General features: G+C 29.2%; 1 pseudogene; it reads right to left on the bottom strand.

Annotated features, from left to right (window-relative positions):
- Window positions 1–774: 774 nt before the first annotated feature.
- On the bottom strand, window positions 775–5,879 carry LOC100165040 (annotated as a pseudogene).
- Between the last annotated feature and the right edge of the window lie 10,987 nt (window positions 5,880–16,866).

A 16,866-nucleotide genomic window follows, 5' to 3' on the forward strand; every position in this document is an offset into this window, starting at 1 on the left:
CCTAACACAAGTTAAAAGAACTTATTAAATCAAAACTATATACAATTTTTATTATTTAATTATTGCAATAAAACCAATAAAATTCTAAAAGGTCTGGATAAAAATTTTGATAAACGTTTTTCCAGTAACTGTGTAGCTTACAGTTATTATATGAAGCACAAAGGTAATAAATTATGAAAATTTCATTTTCTATTCTACCTATTGTGACTTATTAATAAGTAATCAATATTATATGTATTTTTTCTTTATTCTTTAGGATTAAAATACCTTTATTTATGCATTTATTTATTGTATAATACTATAATATGTACTATCTAAATAATATTCATAGCATAAAAAAATGTATTATTATATTTTATATAGGTAATTATTCAAGATGCCACAAGGCACAAAGTCATATAATTATTGTAAATTATGATATATTATAAACATATTAATATTCTTACAGAATTATATAATTTTTATAATAATTGATAAAAGTTCTTATTATATTTACGCGCGGTTTTTAAATGAACGAATGAGTGTGGGTTATTTATATGGAGCTGGGGCACTATAGGGTTTGGTAATACGGAACCGGACCTATTAAGATATATTTAACATAATTCCTATGGCTTATGTGATATTATCGTAAAAGTTAAAGGTAATTTTAAGGTTTTACAATACTCATTCTTTTAGTCACAAAGTGTTAAAATAAATCATAGTTTTTGCACTTTGCAGAACGTATCAACCATTGACACGATAGTTATTAAAGTAGACTGTAGCATATTATACAAATTACTTCTTATGCTGCTTTTCAGATAAAAATTATATTTTAATAGGATACAAAATATTGAACAGGAATTAAACAGGTAATAACTAATAACATATATAAATAATCATAATAAATAGTAACTATGTAAACCAGATTCTTCTTGTGTTCTTCTGTATTTATGTTACTTGAATTACTATTTTTTTTGTAGAGGTTTAACAGCTTGTTGAAATCTCTCAAGGATCATTGCTTCATAATCCAAATAAGCCTAAAGAAAATTGTATTTTGTTTACAAATGGTATATTGGTTAACATGGTTAAAATAAAAATACTTGTGATGAAGTATTCTAAGTATAATCAGTATGATTTTGATAAGCTGGAAAGATAGTACTAGAAAATTGGAGCAGAAGTATGATTAAGTAAAACTCTTTTTAGTGTCTGGTCCAAAATCCCCGAAAAAACTCACAATAAGAGGACAACTGTCCAAACCAACTTCCTTATTTTTGGCGTTTATCTAGTAAAATAATATTTGTATGAACACAGAAAAGTATTTGAACAAAGGTTACCTTAATTTAATATAAAATCACTTACAGCAGAAGTCTTAGATTTGTACTCAACAAAAGCCATAGATTTGCTATTTTTCAGAACCACAACACTTAATTTGTCACCATACTATATTATTTTATAATGTATTAGACAAATATTCAAAATATAATGTTTATAAATTACCTTAGAAAACAATGATGTTAAATTAGCTTTATTATATACCCCTTGTTTCTTCCACTTTAATTTTAATATAAATGAATCGTTCTTTTCTTTTTCAGTTTCTAGCTGTCTAAGATCACTTTCTTTTCTTAAACGCTCCAGTGGTTTCTACACGAAAAATTGAATTTAAAAACGAAAATTTAACAATAACATAAATTACCTTGAAATTGTGTTCATCTGTATCTCGTTTTACTGATAATTCATTTCTTCTTTTGTTAATATTGTCTATAAATGGCGCTATATCCGAATCATGTTCTTTTTCGCACAATTTTGCAGCAGTCTTAGCATTTACCAACTTGTCATAATCTAACTAAAAACAAGTAAAAACATTTACAATTAAAATTCAGGGGCGGACTGGGAGGTAAACCGCTCAGTATTCTATAAAACTAAATTGGCCAAAAAACACTTTATAACAGCTTCTTTATGAATACCTTCTTTTTTGGGTTTTGAATCAAATATATAATACACCTATTTATTCGTCTTGTAGTCCAGATAATCTCTGAAAATATACCTACTAAATACTTTATTTCGAATATTTCCGATAATAATTTATAGTAGTGATTATACCGTATTACCATATACCCAAAATATTAGTTATTGATTTCAATTAGAGCAAAATAAAAATACTGTTACGACGCTTTTGCTACGAGATATAAGACGAGGATACCTTGTCTATGTAGTGTAAAGTGGTGTTGGTATATTAAATCTTAAAGAAACGAAACAATAAATCATATCTCCAATGAAACGATTCTAAGCAATTTTCAGTGTAAAATACAGAAAAAAATAGTTTTTTGAAATCTAATTTACATTCAACAATTTTTCAAGCATAATTCAAGCAAGCATTTTTTCCATTAAATCTGAAGTATTTTTCACATTTTAAGTACATCTGAAAAATCTACATTTTCCAAAATATCCCGTTCAATAGAAATTAACATTTTCAAATGATTCTGCTCTAAATATGACCTCAGTCTGTTTTTAATTGTTTTTAGTTTACTAATTAATAACCTCTGACATTTTATTTGAATGCACGACAGATTTAAAATGTATTCATACACAGAGCGCATATCAAAAGAAAAATATTATATTTTAATATTTCAAAGAAATGAGCAATTTATTGACATAATATATTAAACAACAATCTTAATTGTGATGGACATAGTATTTTTCAATGTTATTACATAATACATCCTAAAATAAATATGATTTATTTCAGAATGCATTAAATGTTTTAAAATACAGAGTGTAACAGGAAGGATAAAAGAACTTCTGTTCTAATTGATATATAAACATTTTTTTTTATAAATAATTTATTGTCACTTGAACTACCTACATGTATAATATAAAAAAATAAAATAATTTTTCTAATGAAAATTGGAAAAATTCAAAATAGCCAATTTGTAAATCTAATTATAAGAACAACTTTGTAGGTGAAAACATTTATCTCAGTCAAGTAATTTATTTTTTAGAATTTTTTATGGTATAAATATTTTTTGTAAGTAGGTAAATTAATTTAGAATGTAATAACTTTTTGCAAAATATGTTTTTTTTTGGGAATTTCTCTGAGTATATTTCTTAAATAATATATTAACTATGAGCATATTAGGTATGTTGTATATTGTATTATAATTCCTTAACCAACAATTTTAAAAATCAGTTTTATCTAGAAAAATGTTAAAACACTTTATACGATTTGGTTGGTACATCGACTGCCAGAAAGTTATTGCTAAACTATAATCATTGAACTATTCGCAAATATTTATGAAAATATTGTAGGTTTGCTGAAAAAGATAACAGAAAAAATGTATAAAAAGCTTGAAGTTTATATTAAAAGTAATGACTATAATAATGCAATGATTTTGAAACTGATTTTGGTTTAATACCAGTATGAATTATGAAATTAATGATAAAAACAATATTAAACAAAAATCAAAAATATCAAAAGGATTATACATTTATCATTCTTATAAAATATATAATAAAACTCATTGGATATTGTCTATTTATAATTTATATACAGGCTGTGACAGGAAGACCTGATAAAAAAAAATTAAATATGATGCTAGACTACAACTGATAAAACTGCTTTTTAAAATTGTTAGTTAAGGAATAATAATACAATATATAACATACCTAATATGCTCATAATATTATTATTATTATTATAAACTTATGGTCCAACTATGAACTTATTGTAGAATTGTACCAACCAATAACAATGGTTTTTAAACTGTTTTGTATTTGAAAATAAATTTAAATTATTTATTAGTAATATCGTCAAATGTTCAAATACCCCGGCGGCCAAGCCCACACATATAAGCTGGCACGGTGTGCTGCGGCACACTAGCACACCTGGCCAGTCCACTCCTGAATTAAATAACATTTACAATGCAAAATCATCAAATCTTACTCGAGCTGCTGTGTCTGTAAGAATAGTTAATATTTTAGATAACTGCAAGAACAGTTGAGCTGCTTTGGGATTATCGGGATTTTTATCTGGATGCCATTGTAGAGCTTTCTTCCGATATGCCGTTTTAATCTGATTGAAATAGAAAATATTAAGATGATGTTAGCGCACTATTCATTTTCTCTCTCTGGCCTACGCGCAACATAGACAAAACGCATTTACGCGAAATCATTTTTTCTATGCGTTTATATAAATCTTAGAGTAAAGTCACCTATTACAAAAAAGATAGTGAATAATATTTTTGAGGGAATGACATCGATTATATATTTTATTAATATTTGACTTTGTATTCCACTTTCAAAATAAATAAGAAATGTTGTAAATTTAAATGATGTTTAAATTGTTTTGAGACAATATTTAGACAAATCGATGTCATTCCCTCAAAAGTATTATTCTCTATCTTTTTTGTCATGAGTGACTTTACTCTAAGATTACTTAACCACATAGAAAAAGTGGAACTTGCGTCATATACTATCTACCTGTACTTTGATCGCGTTATATGTTATCTACCTTTCGGGTGATATCTACTTTGTACGGAGACCACGATTAAAGATATTTAATAGTGACGGAAACTAATATTTCAGGTATAACCATATAATTATAAACATCAATAATACACACTACACTCTACAGTCTATACTTTACACATATCATATTATAATTATTTTTTGTTAAATCAAAATGAAACATTTTATTGACTTTTATAGACATGTTATTTACAATGACGAATCTTGCACTAATTTTTTAAAACAGCGTGGTGTTTTGCCCACTGCTAAAGTATGCCAAAAAGTTAATTCAAATAATGAAGTATGTGGAGGGGCCCTTAAGGAGTATATGAAGAACACTCGCAAACGTGATGGAGAAGGTAAAGTTATTAAAGAAAAGTGCTTACGTTGTCAGAAGAAAGGATGCTAAATATTTCAGTCCATCAGAAAACAAAATAAATTCTTTACTTATGTCGACGTAAACGGAAAAAACAACAGTGGTCTAAGTTTGTGTCACATAGTGGAGTTAGTTTGGTATTGGTGTAATGAAGTGAACGTAACAAATACTGCAAAATGGACCGGCAGAGCAAGACATACTGTATTACTGTTACAGATTGGTTTAATTTATGCCGAGACGTTCGCGTTGATAAATTTGAACGCCGTTCAAAAATGGGAGTAACCGGTGTAATAGTCCAAATTGACGAGTCGTTATTCCAAGGGAAGCGTTTAAGTATCACCGAGTGCGTCTGTGTGTAGGCGATCGTAAGCCTGCTACCGTAATAACTCGTACTTCACCCGTCTCATCTGATGTTGAATCTAATAGTTCTGATGACTCTGAACCTGTTTACAAAAATTATGGGTCACGAGTACAGGGTCCATGGAAAAAAGTTCTTTAATGTAATAATGCCCAGATACCCAGACGACACCTAAAATCTATACATTGCGGGGTGGAAAATTGTAGATAACATACAACGCCGACACACAATTGTGGTAGATACATTTTTCAAGTAGATAGCATAATATGACGCGAGTTCCGAAAAAATGATTTTGGGTAAACGCATTTTGTCTATGTTGCGTGTGAGCCAGAGAGAGAAAACAAATAGTGCGCTGACAGCCTCTTAATAGTAATACATAAGTGAATAAAAATTGACCTACCTCTTTTTCTGTAGCCGACTGTTCGATTCCAAGTGTTCCATAAAAATCTAAATCATTCAAATCAGAATCCATCTTCAAAAATATAATATGAATACTATAACAACAAGCAAATAGGTAAGTACTATCGGAATATATTTTATGTTATGAGTCGTGTAAGCACTAAGCGTGTTGCGCACTAACTCGGGTACCAATTACGTCCCACGATAATTAATATTATAATAATCATAATATTAATAGTTATGAAAATGTACCAAAAACCAAAATGACGTATTTGTCCGTTTTGTTATCAATTGATGCATTCATGATAGACGAGTATAATAATATAATCCTAGTAGTATAATATAATCATAGATAATAAAATAATGGATAGGCCATTCCTATATTAATATACGAGGGGTTTGCGTGCTGGAATGTAGATGAGAGACAACCAGTTTTTATATGGTGTTTCTCACTCTAGCAATGGGTCTTATCATTATTTTAATATGAGACCCCTAATAATAACAATTATTGTAACGTTCATGCACGTGTGATATGATAGTATGGCCTATCCATTCTTATATTATGATCTATGAATATAATACACCCATTAATATAATAGATAAGCCACTCCTGTGTTAAATTGTTGGACCGCCATAACTTACTGCCCTCGGTGATTGTATAATACACTAAAACATCGCGACCATCAATTAATGGTCGCCATTATCGATAGTTACAATGATCGAGATAGTTTGAAATATGGTAAAATATGTATTAAAATAAAAAAAAACAATTTAATTAAAAATGAAATTGCACAAATTATCTGTACTAAGAACTAATTATAAAATTATAATTTAAACAAAACTTAATACATAATATATAAAAACACTACATAAGTATAATATTAATTGAAAACATTAATAGAATATAAAAAAAATATAATATTAAACAACTAGATAAGGGTAAAAGTACAGTTAATTGCAGAACAAAATAATACACAAAATACAATCTTAAATAATAACAATAAATGTTAAAAAGCAGGTGAGTACCTAGATGTCGCTCTGCTGTACAGTAGGCGTAGGTAACCACAAGTGGGTCATTGTATAATGTACTGAATATTAGACTTGAATTCAATGATATACTATCATTGTATAAGAAAAACGATTCTGAGTGGAGATGCGGTTTGTCAGTCTGGATATTTTATATTGTTATTATTTATTATATCATGTAATTTGAATTAATATTATTCGTTTCTATGGTGATAAACAAAGCGTCAAAAATTAAAATCCCATTTTTAGGGTTTTTTTCGTAAATTTTCGGTGGCTTTTCCCGTGGCATTAAATAACTATTGATAAAATCGAAAAATGATCTCTTTAAAGTACCATCTTGATCCAATTTGCTAAAAGATAAAGTACTATATGAAATCGAAGTACTCCTTCTGGTAGAAATGTTTACAGGATATAAAAAAAAGAAAATAAACACCATTGTAAAACTATTATCTAAAAATGTATAAATATGTAGGTAAAATTCTTTATTAATAAGCAATAAAAGAAAAAATATTTTGAATGTAATATATAACTAAAAAATTTATAATTTGATTTGTATACAATTAAAATAATAATTCGTTCCAACATAATAATAATATTAAAACAAAATGTGTTCAAGTACCTACTCAAAGTCAATTTAAAAAATATAATTTATGGTAATAGGTTATATTTACCCTGAACAATTTTTTTTTTTTTAGAGGGTTTTAACTACCATGTATTTTTAAATAAATATATTGGGTCATTTTTATGCTGTCATATCTTGCGTTTTCCTGTATCTTTACAGTTTGATCCTGGAGAATGTGAGGACACCAAATTGTTGAGAAGTAATGTTTTGTACGATGATATAAATAGAGCGCATGTCGGTTTTGAACACCCAACACTTTTTACAGCACCAAAGAAACATTCCAATGAATCTTGGTTCAAATGTCTGGGGAGCAATGATTTTATTCCTTTGACAGTGTTTGAAAACCAAAAAATTAGAAATTAATAATTAGATATCTAATTATTTTTATTTTTATAAAAAAAAATATGCTTTTAAATTAATTTACCACTTATTGTTGTTGACCAATTTTTAATTGTTGATACTCTGACTATTTTTTCATCCTTTTCTGATAATATTTTCAAACTATCTTGCCAAAGTTTATAAAGAATGGAATTTTGTTTCTCAGATGTGCTATACATCTTGCCGTCTACTAGTTTATTGAATGAGCCAATTAAGGAATCAAACAGCTTATCAAAAAAATAATAAGGCAGCCGCTGTATCAGAAGTTTGGGTCATTGATCATTTTAGCCAGGAAAAAAATTGTAATTAATTTCTAATGTTTGAATAATAATAGTTAAGATGGAATCTTACAAGCAAGAAAGTTCATAACTACAGACACCCGTTGACTGAACACTTGTGTTGCAAATCATATCTTCATTTTTGGCAAAGGTGGGCGAGTTAATGAAAATAATTAACTCAAGTTAAGTTAAGAGAACACTAGATCGATAAGTTAACAGTTAACAGTTTGCAAATTATAAATTTAACTCGAAAAGTTAAAAGTTAATATAGAAAAAAAATATTAAATTAACTCAGTTTAAAAAAAGATAATCTATTTTTTTTAATTAGTATGTAAATCACATAAAGGGTGAATGTGTCTTTCTAGCTTCTAATTAATAAATTATAAAAAACAATTTTATTGAACTTTTATCATAATGTACACTGTATACCTACTCTTTTACTTTTACTTAACTATTATTTACTAATTTAAACTATACTTATCTCAAATAATTCATTTAACAAATATATATATTTTTATAACGTATAGCAATTGAATGTCATAATACGTGAAGATGAGTTCATAACCTTCATAATCAGTGTTGCCAGAAATTTTTATGTGAAAACCGTATAAAGAAATCAAAATTACCGTATATTACCCTACAATAGGAAAACTTAAAAAAAACGCTGTGTATAGAGACCCGATCATCCAGGTACATACTGCGCATGCGCCGGGACTTGATATATTATATATTAACTTTTAAAAGTATTTTTGACTGAACATCCCCCGATTTGCTATGCAACACCTCCCAAGTGGGTCACAGGGTTAAGAAAATTGCATTTTTTTTGTTGCACCGAGTCACCGAGCGGGGTCACTCGCTCGCTGCGCTCGCTCGGACAATTAAAAACGAAAATATCCCCCGATTTGTTATGCAACACCTCCCCAAGTGGGTCACAGGGTTAAGAAAATTGCATTTTTGTTGCACCGAATCACCGAGCGGGGTCACTCGCTCGCTGCGCTCGCTCGGACAATTAAAAACTAAAATATCCCCCGATTTGCTATACAACACCTCCCCAAGTGGGTCACAGGGTTAAGAAATGTTGTATAGTATGTGCAGTGATAACACGTTTTGCGGCACTCGTCGCTGCGCTTATAGTAGTGCTTATCAATACCCAGATGGTCGGGTCTCTTATCAATACCCGGATGGTCGGGTCTCTATACACTGTGTAAAAAAAATCGTATTTGATAACTTATCCATGGATAATATAAGAATATATTATTATCTATGAACTTATCATATTTATAATCTCTTATAATCAATATATATTAATATATTTATATTAATATAATATATATATTAATTATTAATTTAATCTATATTAAATATTTTATTTTTAATAAATATTGTTCAATGTAATAATTAATATCATCTACCACAAAATTATTATTAATTACATTACTTTACTAACTAAATATAAACACAGTCTTTTACAGTATATTTGTCAGTATAATTTAAAAAGATACAACACTTATTTAAGTCATATTGGTAAATAATAAATATTGTTCTATGTAATAATTAATATCATCTACCACAAAATTATTATTAATTACATTACTTTACTAACTAAATATAAACACAGTCTCTTTAGTCTATTTGTCAGTATAATTTAAAAAGATACAACACTTATTTAAGTCATTTTGCTTTATGTTATACTTCATCTACCACAAAATCTTCAATTCCACAAGTTGAAACTAGATCTTTTGGATATAAATTTTTGGAAGTCATCATGTCAAACATTTCTTTCCGCGGTACAAAATTGTAACAGCAACCTTCTTTTCTTTTAATGCATTCACTGGTCATTATAGTTGCTGCAACAGTTATATTTTATTTTGTTAATATATAGTATTATAAAATGATTTTGGTTTTTAAACATGTACCAATTATATGTTAATAATTTTTTTGTTAATTTTTTTTGTTACCTAAAATAAAAAGTTGTATTTTAGAATATATTATATAATTTGTTTTTTCTTTAACTATAACCTTTCCTAATAGTTATCTCCAAAAAGTGAATGTTTTTTGGGAACAATAGCTTCAAATTTTCTACAAACTTAACCCTCTGAATAGTGGACACAATTGCAGGTACATGAAGATCCAGTATTTAGAGGATTCACTGTTTATATAATGTATAGGTATATATAATTCATACCTATATATATAATATATACCATTAATAATATAAGTTAAGGTTCAACTTAAAATAAACTTCCAGGAGAAGTATCAACTGTGAGTATTCAGATGTTGATAAAAATAATTGAACAACTTCTTGCAGAAGTTACTAAAAAGAGTTGATAATATGCATCTATGTGAAGTTATGTTAGCTCGCATCATGTTCCTTTTCAAGTTAGTAAGTGATGATCTATTGAAGTTGCGTTATAACCCTGCACTTGTAACATCACGCAACCAGGCGTTAGCATTTCCATGGACATATAAGGAATGTAACTAGAACTTTTTTGTAACTTCGCAGTTTGAAATCTGACCTCTCGGTGATATACCAGTGATGATATTTTGTACAGTGGGATACTTTTACGTAAGAATATTATCTGTTCCCGATTTTTAGAAATTTTCATTTTCAATCAGGATATGAGATGATACTTTAACTTTTAAACTTGTTAATGTGTGTAGGTATTATATAGACATGAATACGTGATAAATACCAACAGTGATATTCTACTATTGTACGGATATCGATATATCGCCATATCGGTAAAGCGATGCACCGTAAAATATTATATACAATATAAGGACAGACCACCCTCGTTTTAAGTAAGTATACGTGGTGATGAGTAGTCGCGGAGGCACGGTGTCGGACCGAAGGCAATACAAAAAAATTAATACTGTCGGTTTGAGAGTCACACCATTATGGTATTAGGGCGGTGATGGGGGGAAGAGTTCTTTGTCCCGCACTGATGCCGTACTCGACCGCTCGAGAAAAACATAATATTATGTTATATTTTTTCGCTCCGGTGACCCGGCGAAGTGGACCTGACGTCGATTATTTACAGTCCGTTCAGTGGGTATATTGTGTTCAAAAACCTCTATTCACGTTGTTTATCGTTTGCACTGCAATGTGTGAGTGGCACATCTCAGCATGTGCAAGTGTGGGCTTCGAGTAAGTGTCTAATAAATTATTATAATATAGTCGTCCACACAAAGCGACGGTGTCTTGGGGCGTAGGAACCTATTCTTGGTAATCCGGCATATGGAGACCGATACGAGGGCAGTGCGTAGACAATAATATATTATTCACACAATCGAGATGTCGTGTTGACCTAGTTTCTCTTTTTCTTTAGGAAACTCGTGAGCCGTGAATGTCTTTTGTCGTTTGTATGTATCGGAGGAACCCCAGATATAAAAATATATATATTACCGAACAACGGCCACGTTTGTCGGTCTAATAGTATTTTCGTAAGCCTCTGCTGTTACCGTCATGTCACGTTTGCAGAAGGTTTCCCATGTATATTGTATATTGTAATAATGTTTTAATTTTAATTTTATCTAATTTTCATATTACCCCGTTATAACCCAACCCGATGGAGTGAGGCTAATAGACGAATTTTTGGCTGCGTGTTAGTATACGTCGTGCAATTCCGTTATGAGTTTATCTATGTGAAAAATATAATCTCCGATACTTCACATTGACATCTCATTAGGCAGCGAGACGTACAAGTTTAAAGCCTATTATAGATGTCCCAGAAAATCTAATATGACGCTTATAATGTCCAGACACTAGAAGTTACTGCATGCGATATCGCAAAACAATAGTCTATGTGCCGTCACATAGTAACTCCCATAGGCTATCAAGTTGAGATACTTGGGACTAACTATAATATCCAGGAAAAAAATTGTTTTGTTATATTTTTTGTCCGAAGGTCAGATTCGAATTCGCTACCCCTATACCTAATTGGACTACGCCTAATCTATCGGGACACACTGATGAGATACTAAAAATGTAGATATTAAGTGTATTAAAACTATGAACAGTTGTTTGGTTGTTTACCAGTTACCTACTTAGTAGACAATAAATGTGTATAATATTTACTTATTCAACAGTCTGTTATTATAAAAAAAAATATACATATATAAACAACAAACTGAGTTATACTTTTATACTATTACCTATATTATATTATGAACAATTAAAAAAAAAAAATAAACATATTATAGTATACTAGCTGGTAGAGATCGTATACAATACAAATATAGATCATCAAAAAATAAAAAAATATTTAAATCTATGATAATAGCCAAATATTCAATTTTAATTTTTTTTTAATTTTATTACCTATATAACAAATTGAAGTTATTATGAGGTACTTAAAGAAATTAAGTAAATACAAAGAATATAGTATTAAGTATACAACAAGAATATTTATTTATTTGAGAGCATGATTGCATTATACATACTGTATTATATTATCAACATAATATAGCTGGTATTACATATAGGTACCTAATGTACCTACCTACCTGTATTCTAACATAAAATCACATATACAAATATACTATAATCGTTATTGATGTTGATGATTATAATAATCGTTATAAACTTATAAGAATACTCTGTTGTAGTTTTGCTATGTATTAATGCTATGGATACATATTTATTTTCATATATTTGCACTGTGAAACATTTATATTTAAAAAAATCTAAATCAATTGATTGGGGTTGAGGTTCAGAGATAATGTTATCAATGTAAAATATTTTTATTGAATCTGATGATATTATTAGATTGTCAAAAACCAGCCAGGTGCTAATCAGACTCGCGCAGGAAGGGTTCCGTACCATCATCAGCTAAAAACATGTTAGCACTTAGCAACACTGATCGTATTATATTATATTCTAGGATTTTTAGTATTTGTTGTTATAGCGGCATCAGGAATACATACACTGAATTTATTTTATTTGAAAAAAAATTTTTACTTACAATATCAGTTGTTTCCGCAGGCGCATATTTCATAGGCATGGGAGTGATTCTTCTTTTTCAATACACTGTGATTTTAATTTCCTTTTTAAACTTCCGCTTAGATGTACACGTTTAGACATTATTAATCGACAGTATGTTAATCGAATAGTTATTAAAAATATAATCTCAATAAGTAATAACTTATGACAATTAATAATAACATGCACGCAGCACGCAAGACGCAAAGAAACAACAATATACTCAGCTACGGCCACAATACAATTTTCGGCAAGTATTAATACTAAATTTAACTCGATTATAAACATCGATTATAAAATACTAAAAATGCTGCAATCCGTACTGCAGTTCGTAGTTGTCGTGGTGTTGCTATTATTACCGCGAAGAGCATTCAATTTTATCTAATACCATCGAGTAAATAATATTAAGCGATAATCCATGATACTTTATTTAGCCACCCATTTGAAGAACTAATGACGTATGATTACGCCGTTGCTGTACAATTTTTTTCGTATTTTTCATGATCAAATTATTTTCAATTTACCTACCTAAATATTATTTAATAAAAAAAAATGTTGAATATTTTTTTTATAAAATGGTTCAGGTCTTGTGGCCCTGGCCTTTTGAATTATTTAAACGTTCATGTTAAACTTTTTTTGTACCTCGAACTTGCTTCTAAACGGGATTTAAATGTATTGCAACCACTCTAATAATTAATTCGATTTGAATACGTATAACATAATTATTGTTATTATTTTTTTTTTTTTAAATAACTTCAGACTTCTATACAGTTTTTTGTATCTTAATTCTCTGACCGATCGTGAACGCGAGTTAATATTTCGTCAGATCATAAATACCTTCTCGCGCACAAATCAAAGCTATTTAACTCACTCTCAGTCAATGAGTTTTGGCAATATATGGATAAAATAATATTGATCATAAATCATAATATTTAGGAGAATTTGAAAAAGTCCTATCAGCAAATATAATACGAGATCATCAACTTAATATAAAAATGCGTTATCAGTTTATTACTTATGATTAATGATAACTAACAATAATAATGAATATGGATGAATATCACGCAGTAGAATTATAAGTATTGTAAAAATATTATAACACAGTAGACGCCGCTTATAAGACTCACGGATATAAGGTTCAGTCGCTTATTAGACTCAAAATCGTCTGGAACAGTCCGGACGTATCCAAATACACTAAAAAAAAATCGGTTATAAGATTCAAATTTCGTAAAATAAATATTAAAAAATAAACTTTTTTGGTTATAATTTAGAAATAAATTGGTGTAGAAAAATTAAATAATATTCGTGTTGATTATTTCTAGTTTCTGTTGGTAGGTACCTTATAACGTATAATAATTTTTATCGCAGATAAAAGTTTACATTTATCGCACCGATTATCGTTATTCGAGCTGTCCATCACCTTGGTACTAATTTCAATGTACAATACGAACAGTATATTTTCGGAATATTTGAACAAAATAAAAAACAAACCAAAATTATAAATTTTTTCAAAATAAATAATAAATAATAATAATTTTTTATTAATGTATAATTTTTATAATATTTTTATATGTAATTATAATTTTAGTTTTTTTTTTTTTTTTTTATCAGGATTACTAAATTTATACAATAATAAGTACCTATGTAATATGTGTTAAAGTATTAAAATTTATGCAAAATATGTAATAAAATAAAATTTATAAATACGTAATTAATTTTTTTCCCCACTTCGCCTATAAGATTTATTCCGATATAAGACTCACTTTGTGCTGGTCCCAAAGTGAGTCTTATAAGTGGCGTTTACTGTATAAGATATTGTTTGCACTGAGATATGCCAAACAAATTTGCAGATAATGGCGAATGTGCGACGGTTAGTTAAATCCACCGCCGCCGCCTTACATTGAAATCGCATTAATAATACGTATTATGCAATGCTAATAAATTAGGAGCATTTTATTTCAGCCGGTGCACCTGTGCGTAACACACACGGCCGGATAGCGCATGATATGACGTGTTGGCAATCGTTTTTATTATTATTGTATAATGTACGCGGTGCTTGTACTATATTTAGTGCCGAAATATCTTAACACTTTTTTGTGTCGTGTTAAGACGAGTGATCACAGGGTGTTGGTGTCCCGCGAGTGAGTGCAGTGGCGCAACCAGGGGGGGGGGGGTGTAGAAGGGTTGTTATATAATATTATTTAAAAATTGATTTGACTTGCCTTTAAAAAGCTGAGGTTATGATTGTTTACATTGCTTTGAAAGTCATCTTTCCACTTGACAATACAACATACAAATTTAGTAATATTTTATAATAATATAATATCAGTAATTTCACAGACGACAGTCCTGTTAGTCACGGACGAAAACAGTATATTTTTAAATAATACAACACTATTATAATTAATAATACATCGAATTATATCGTATATTATAGCGAAATTTTTATTTGTATAAATACCTACTGTTTTTTAGAACGCGAAATATAATTTTAGGAACCTACCATTATTTTCGTATTGACGTATTGTTTATGTTATATTTCATGACAAATTATATAGGTATCATCACAGTTGTACTAGTTTTGCGCAGTAGATACGCATCTTCCTCACCTCCGGCCTATATCGGAGTTCTCCACTTCTCATTGGTCGATTTTGTTCTATGTTACAATACAATATGTATGTATATGATTGACAGCCAATATGTGTGTATTATATTTGATTGTCGTCATAATATGTAAAAATATATCTTATGTTATCACTATCCGAAGCGTGTGATCTATTATTCATATTATTAAAACACTTAACCTTAGAGACCAATAAACATAGTGGTGAATGATATACCTACCAGCTTTAAGGAAATCTTATAGGTACTATCGCCAAACGAATATTATTGTACCGGGATGACCGTATTGTTATATCGTAGCAGTTATTACTATATAAAACCATTGCAGTGCATACATCGTGCGACGAAACAGTATTTTTTTTATTAAATAAGGGCGAGAAATGGCCATATATGGTAGTACCGGCATTTGGGCATTATATTTATACTTTATATTATTATATCAGTCGTGTAAATTCGTTTAAAACCGAACGCCGTAGTTAATAACTTAACGAATGCGCAGCATTTATTGTAAAACATTTTACAGCACGCGACATTGTTTCCTCGGACTGCTGTAGCGAAGGGTAGTAAATCACCATATATGGTAACTCAGAATTTTATTGTTAAAATATGTCGGCCGTGTAAAATCATTTAATACCGTTTGCAGCACGGAGTCCGTCACCATTGTTCGTTCCTGAAATTCCGAAACATTAGTGATCGTAACAACGTTTTACACACACAATGTAGATATTATATCGTGTATATTACAATATATAAACATATTATATTGACAAGTCTTCTCGACCTTATGGACCATGTTATTATTCTTTTTTTTCAAAAACATTGTTCGTGACTACATAATAATATCAAGTGAGTATCATATATATATATATATATATATATTTACGTATACATTAGTACAAAGCAGTAATCCGAATAGGATGGTATACTACCTACTCTGCTAAAGCGTGCAGACAAATCGACAGTTGAATATTTTTATTATTTTATTATGTTACCGGGAGGCTGGCGTTCGCCCTTAACGTTTCTGTAAACACTTGCGACGAATAAGTAAATTATCAAGGAATGTCGAACACATTATAAAAAATATTTACATTTATTTATATTTTTATTTTTTTTTAAAAAAAAATATTTTTTACCACGGTAAATGTAGTTAAATGAGGTTACCCCATCCAAATTAGTTTTTGTAACTTAGGTGTGAATATGAATATTATATATAAGTAATATGTGTGTGTATGTGTGTTAATGTATTTATGTATGACTACCCTGCCAGAAATTCTGCACACGCTTATGGTCAATCGGTTGATTGACAAAAAAATGAATTGCTCAAAACTTCAGAACTCGAATTGT

This window comes from Acyrthosiphon pisum, chromosome X, assembly GCF_005508785.2.
Source record: "Acyrthosiphon pisum isolate AL4f chromosome X, pea_aphid_22Mar2018_4r6ur, whole genome shotgun sequence".
Taxonomy (NCBI): Eukaryota; Metazoa; Arthropoda; class Insecta; order Hemiptera; family Aphididae; genus Acyrthosiphon; species Acyrthosiphon pisum.